Here is a 6,371-nt window from a genome sequence, read left to right as displayed (position 1 = left end):
CAAGAAGGTGCGCCGAGGCTACCACCCCAGGCGTGGGGGACGCTACGACAGCGGGGAGGATCGGAGTCCCTCGCCCGAACCACCCGGTCTGCAAGCTTTCAGCCGGGCCATACGACGGGTGCCGTTCCCGCCCCGGTTCCGAGCCCCGACTACCATCACCAAGTACTCGGGGGAAACAAGGCCGGAACTGTGGCTCGCGGACTACCGGCTGGCCTGCCAGCTGGGTGGAACGGACGATGACAACCTCATCATCCGCAACCTCCCCCTGTTCCTCTCCGACGCCGCCCGAGCCTGGATGGAGCATCTGCCTCCTGTGCAGATCTCCAATTGGGATGACCTGGTCAAAGCTTTCGCCGGCAAGTTCCAGGGCACATACGTGCGCCCTGGGAACTCCTGGGATCTTCGAAACTGCCACCAGCAGCCAGGAGAATCCCTGCGGCACTATATCCGGTGATTTTCGAAGCAGCGCACCGAGCTGTCCAACATCACTGACTCAGATGTCATCGGCGCGTTCCTCGCCGGCACCACTTGCCGCGACCTGGTGAGCAAGCTGGGTCGCAAGACTCCCACCAGGGCGAGCGAGCTGATGGACATCGCCACCAAGTTCGCCTCTGGTCAGGAGGCGGTCGAGGCCATCTTCCAGAAGGACAAGCAGCCTCAGGGACGCCAGCAGGAAGATGTCCCCGAGGCGTTCGCTCAGCGCGGCACGAAGAAGAAGGGCAAGAAGAAGTCGCAAGCGAAATGTGACGCCGCCGACGCAGATCTTGTCGCCGCCGCCGAACACAGGAACCCTGGGAAGCCTCCCGGAGGGGCCAACCTGTTCGACAAGATGCTCAAGGAGTCGTGCCCCTATCATCAGGGTCCCGTCAAGCACACCCTTGAGGAGTGCGTCATGCTTCGCCGCTACTTCCATAAGGTCGGGCCCCCGGCGGAAGGTGGCAAGTGCCATGACAACGACAAGAAGGAGGGCCACAAAGCAGAGGAGTTCCCCGAGGTCCACGACTGCTTCATGATCTACGGTGGGCAAGTGGCGAACGCCTCGGCTCGGCACCGCAAGCAGGAGCACCGGGAGGTCTACTCGGTGAAGGTGGCGGCGCCAGTCTACCTAGACTGGTCTGACAAGCCCATCACCTTCGACCAAGGCGACCACCCCGACCACGTGTCGAGCCCAGGGAAGTACCCGCTCGTTGTCAATCCTGTCATCGGCAACGTCAGGCTTACCAAGGTCCTCATGGACAGAGGCAGCAGCCTCAACATCATCTACGCCGAGACCCTCGGGCTCCTGCAGATCGATCGGTCCACGATCTGGGCCAGTGCGGTGCCCTTTCACGGGATCATCCCCGGGAAGCGCGGCCAACCCCTTGGGCAACTCGATCTGCCCGTCTGCTTCGAGACTCCCTCCAACTTCCGAAAGGAAACCCTCACGTTCGAGGTGGTAGGGTTCCGAGGAACCTACCACGCAGTGCTGGGGAGACCATGCTACGCGAAGTTCATGGCCGTCCCTAACTACACCTACCTCAAGTTCAAGATGCCGGGCCCCAACGGGGTCATCACCGTCGGATCCACGTACCGACACGCGTACGAATGCGACATGGAGTGCGTGGAGTACGCTGAGGCCCTCGCCGAATCCGAGGCCCTCATCGCCGACCTGGAGAGCCTCTCCAAGGAGGTGCTAGATGCGAAGCGCCACGCCTGCAACTTCGAGCCCGCAGAGGCGGTTTAGTCCATCCCTCTCGACCCCAGCAACAACGCCTCCAAGCAAGTCTGGATCGGCTCCGAGCTCGACCCCAAATAGGAAGCAGTGCTCGTCGACTTTCTCCGCACGAACGCCGAGGTTTTTGCGTGGAGTCCCTCGGACATGCCTGGCATACCGAGGGATGTCGCCGAGCACTCGCTGGATATCCGAGCTGGAGCCCGACCCGTGAAGCAGCCTCTGCGCCGATTCGACGAAGAAAAGCGTAGAGCCATAGGCGAGGAGATCCACAATCTGATGGCTGCAAGGTTCATCAAAGAGGTATTCCATCCCGAATGGCTAGCCAACCCTGTGCTTGTGAAAAAGAAAGGTGGGAAATGGAGGATGTGTGTAGACTACACTGGTCTAGACAAAGCATGTCTGAAGGTTCCCTACCCTCTGCCTCGCATCGATCAAATCGTGGATTCCACTGCTGGGTGCGAAACCCTGTCATTCCTCGATGCCTACTCAGGGTATCACCAAATCAGGATAAAAGAGTCCGACCAGCTCGCGACTTCTTTCATCACACCTTTTGGCATGTACTGCTATATTACTATGCCATTCGGTTTAAGGAATGCAGGCGCGACATACCAAAGGTGCATGAACCACGTGTTTGGAGAGCACATTGGCCGAACGGTCGAGGCTTACGTCGATGACATTGTAGTCAAGACGAGGAAAGCCTCCGACCTCCTCACTGACCTTGAAACGACGTTTAAGTGTCTCAAGGCGAAAGGCGTAAAACTCAATCCCAAGAAGTGTGTCTTCGGAGTCCCCCGAGGCATGCTCCTGGGGTTCATCGTCTCTGAGCGGGGCATCGAGGCCAACCCGGAGAAAATCGTGGCCATCACCAACATGGGGCCTATCAAAGACTTGAAAGAAGTACAGAGGGTCATGGGATGCCTTGCGGCTCTAAGCCGCTTCATCTCGCGCCTCGCGCGAAAGAGGCCTACCTTTGTACCACCTCTTAAGGAAGACCGAGCGCTTCACTTGGACCCCCGAGACCGAGGAAGCCCTCGGGAACCTAAAGGCACTCCTTACAAGCGCGCCCATCCTGGTGCCCCCCGCTGCCAAAGAAGCCCTCTTGATCTACATAGCCGCAACCACTCAGGTGGTCAGCGCCGTGATCGTGGTCGAGAAACGAGAAGAAGGGCATGCATTGCTCGTCCAGAGGCCGGTCTACTTCATTAGTGAAGTACTGTCCGAGACCAAAATCCGCTACCCGCAAATTCAGAAGCTACTGTACGCGGTAATTCTGACGCGGCGAAAGTTGCGACACTACTTTGAGTCTCATCCGGTGACTGTGGTGTCATCCTTCCCCCTGGGGGAGATCATCCAGTGCCGAGAGGCCTCGGGTAGAATTGCAAAGTGGGCGGTGGAGATCATGGGCGAGACAATCTTGTTCGCTCCTCGGAAGGCCATCAAGTCCCAAGTCTTGGCGGACTTTGTGGCTGAATGGGCCGACACCCAGCTTCCAGCAGCTCTGATCCAACCGGAACTCTGGACCATGTTTTTCGACGGGTCGCTGATGAAAACAGGAGCGGGTGCGGGCCTGCTCTTCATCTCACTTCTCGGTAAGCACCTCCGCTACGTGCTGCGCCTCCATTTCCCGACGTCAAACAACATGGCCGAGTACGAGGCCCTGGTTAATGGGTTGCGCATCGCCATCGAGCTAGGGGTTCGGCGCCTCGACACTCGTGGCGACTCGCAGCTTGTCATCGACCAAGTCATGAAGAACTCCCATTGCCGCGACCCGAAGATGGAAGCCTACTGCGACGAGGTTCGGCGCTTGGAAGACAAGTTCTACGGGCTCGAGCTCAACCACGTCGCTCGATGGTACAACAAGACTGCGGACGAGCTGGCTAAAATAGCCTCGGGGCGGACAACGGTTCCCCCAGACGTCTTCTCCTGAGACCTACATCAACCCTCCGTCAAGACCGATGACACGCCCGAGCCCGAGGCACCCTCGGCCGCTGAGGGTGAGGCACTGCGCATCGAGGAAGAGCGGAATGGAGTCACGCCTAATCGAAACTGGCAGACCCCGTACCTGCAATATCTCCACCAAGGAGAGCTACCCCTCGACAGAGCCAAAGCTCGGCGACTGGCGTGGCGCGCTAGGTCGTTCGTCTTGCTGGGTGACGAAAAGGAGCTCTACCACCGCAGCCCCTCAGGCATCCTCCAGCGATGCATATCCATCGCCGAAGGTCAGGAGCTATTGCAAGAAATACACTCGAGGGCTTGCGGTCACCACGCAGCGCCTCGAGCCCTCGTTGGAAACACCTTCCGACAAGGTTTCTACTGGCCAACCGCGATGGCCGACGCCACTAGGATTGTACGCACCTGCCAAGGGTGTCAATTCTACGCAAGGCAGACACACCTGCCCGCTCAGGCCCTGCAAACAATACCCATCACCTGGTCGTTTGCTGTGTGAGGTCTGGACCTCGTCGGTCCCTTGCAGAAGGCACTCGGGGGCTTCACGCACCTGCTGGTCGCTATCGACAAATTCTCCAAGTGGATTGAGGTCCGACCCCTAAACAACATCAGGTTCAAACAGGCGATGGCGTTCTTCACCAACATCATCCATCGCTTTGGGGTCCCGAACTCCATCATCACCGACAACGGCACCCAGTTCACTGGCAGGAAGTTCCTGGACTTCTGCGAGGACCACCACATTCGGGTGGACTGGGCCGCCGTAGCTCACCCCATGACGAATGGGCAGGTAGAGCGTGCCAACGACATGATTCTACAGGGACTCAAGTCGAGGATCTACAACGACCTCAACAAGTTTGGCAGGCGATGGATGAAGGAACTCCCCTCGGTGGTCTGGAGTCTGAGGACGACGCCAAGCCGAGCCACGGGCTTCACACCGTTCTTTCTAGTCTATGGGGCCGAGGCTATCTTGCCCACAGACTTAGAATACGGTTCCTCGAGGACAAGGGCGTACGACGACCGAAGCAACCAGACCAGCCGAGAAGACTCACTGGACCAGCTAGAAGAGGCTCAGGACATGGCCTTACTACACTCGGCACGGTATCAGCAGTCTCTGCGATGCTACCACGCCCGAGGGGTTCGGTCCCGAGACCTCCAGGTGGGGGACTTGGTGCTTCGGCTACGACAAGACGCCCGAGGGCGCCACAAGCTCACACCTCCCTGGGAAGGGCCGTTCATCATCGCCAAGATTTTGAAGCCCGGAACATACAAGTTGGCCAACAGTCAAGGCGAGGTCTACAACAACGCTTGGAACATACGACAACTACGTCGCTTCTACCCTTAAGATGTTTTCAAGTTGTTCATATACCTCATTCTCTTTACATACACAAATAAAGTCTAACAATCAAGGAAGGGTCAGCCTTGCCTCGGCAAAGCCCGACCCTCCCTCGGGGGCTAGAAGGGGGGAACCCCCTCTACGTCAAAATTTTCCTCGGAAAAAGTCTTTCTGCCAGAACATCTTTCACGCTTTTCGACTACTTCGATAGTGGGATCCTGAAAACGATGGAGTACACGTAAGCGGCAAGGCCGACCGAGCCGAGGGACTCCTACGCCTCCGGGATACGGATACCTCACTCATCACCTTCTGCGATAAGTAACTCACGCTCGGATAAACGATTCTGCTGATCGAACAAGTCTTAACGCTCGAAAACTTTTCTGCCAAAACGATTTTTCGTGCCTTCTCGACTATATCGATAACAGAATCCTGCGGACGAGCAAGAGTACACGTAAGCGGCGAGGACGACCGAGCCGAGGGACTCCTACGCCTCCGGGATACGGATACCTCACTCATCACCTTCCGCGATAAGTAACTCTCGCTCGGATGAGCGATTCTGCTACCGACAAACAAGTCCTGATACTCGAAACAAGAGAAAAAGAAACACGGCTTTATAACACGACAATGATATGTTTGGGCCTCGGCGGTCGCAAAAAACATACGCACACTACAGACAAACTGTTCCTGCAGGTTCAGACATCAGTAGGGGGAGCAGCAACACCCTCGGCATCGACTCCACCTTCGGCGGAATCCGACCCGACCTCGGACAACGACACGGTCGGAGGATCTCCACCTCGAAGGAAGATGCCAGCACTGTGCCTGGGCCATCGCCGCCAGGGTCTCCTCCAGGAACCCGACCCGAGCAGACGGCTTGACCGGCCGCTCCGTAGCCTCATCCAGCTGTCCCCTGAGGACATCAGCCCGGCTCATGGCCTCGGCAGCCCGACTCCGGGGTTGGTCCCGCCAGTGGACGACCTGGCCAGGTTCCAGCCGCTGCTGCTATGCCTCCTCGGCCTAGGGAAGCCCCCTGCTCCTAGGCCAACGAAGCTTCTTCTCGAGCAGACTCCGCCTCTGTCCATGCTCACACCGCTGCCTCCGGCTCCGGCTCATCACAGAGCGACCGAGGGTTTCTTTAACTGAGCAAGAGAAGCTTTGGGTGGTAAGGCCGATCGAGCCGAGGGACTCCTACACCTCCGGGATACGGATACCTCACTTGTCACCTTCCGCACAGAGCAACTCACACTTGGTTAAGCGGTCCAGCTAGCCGACAGGCGAGTCCCGGTGCTCGAAAGGAGGAAGAAACGTGGTATTGCACCCAAAATACCTAGATGTTCAGGCCCCGACAGCCACAATGAACAGACACCGGCACTTAAGGTG

This window comes from Zea mays, chromosome 5 (genome assembly GCF_902167145.1).
Source record: "Zea mays cultivar B73 chromosome 5, Zm-B73-REFERENCE-NAM-5.0, whole genome shotgun sequence".
In the NCBI taxonomy this organism is placed as follows: Eukaryota; Viridiplantae; Streptophyta; class Magnoliopsida; order Poales; family Poaceae; genus Zea; species Zea mays.
Note: the sequence above shows the minus strand (reverse complement) of the source record.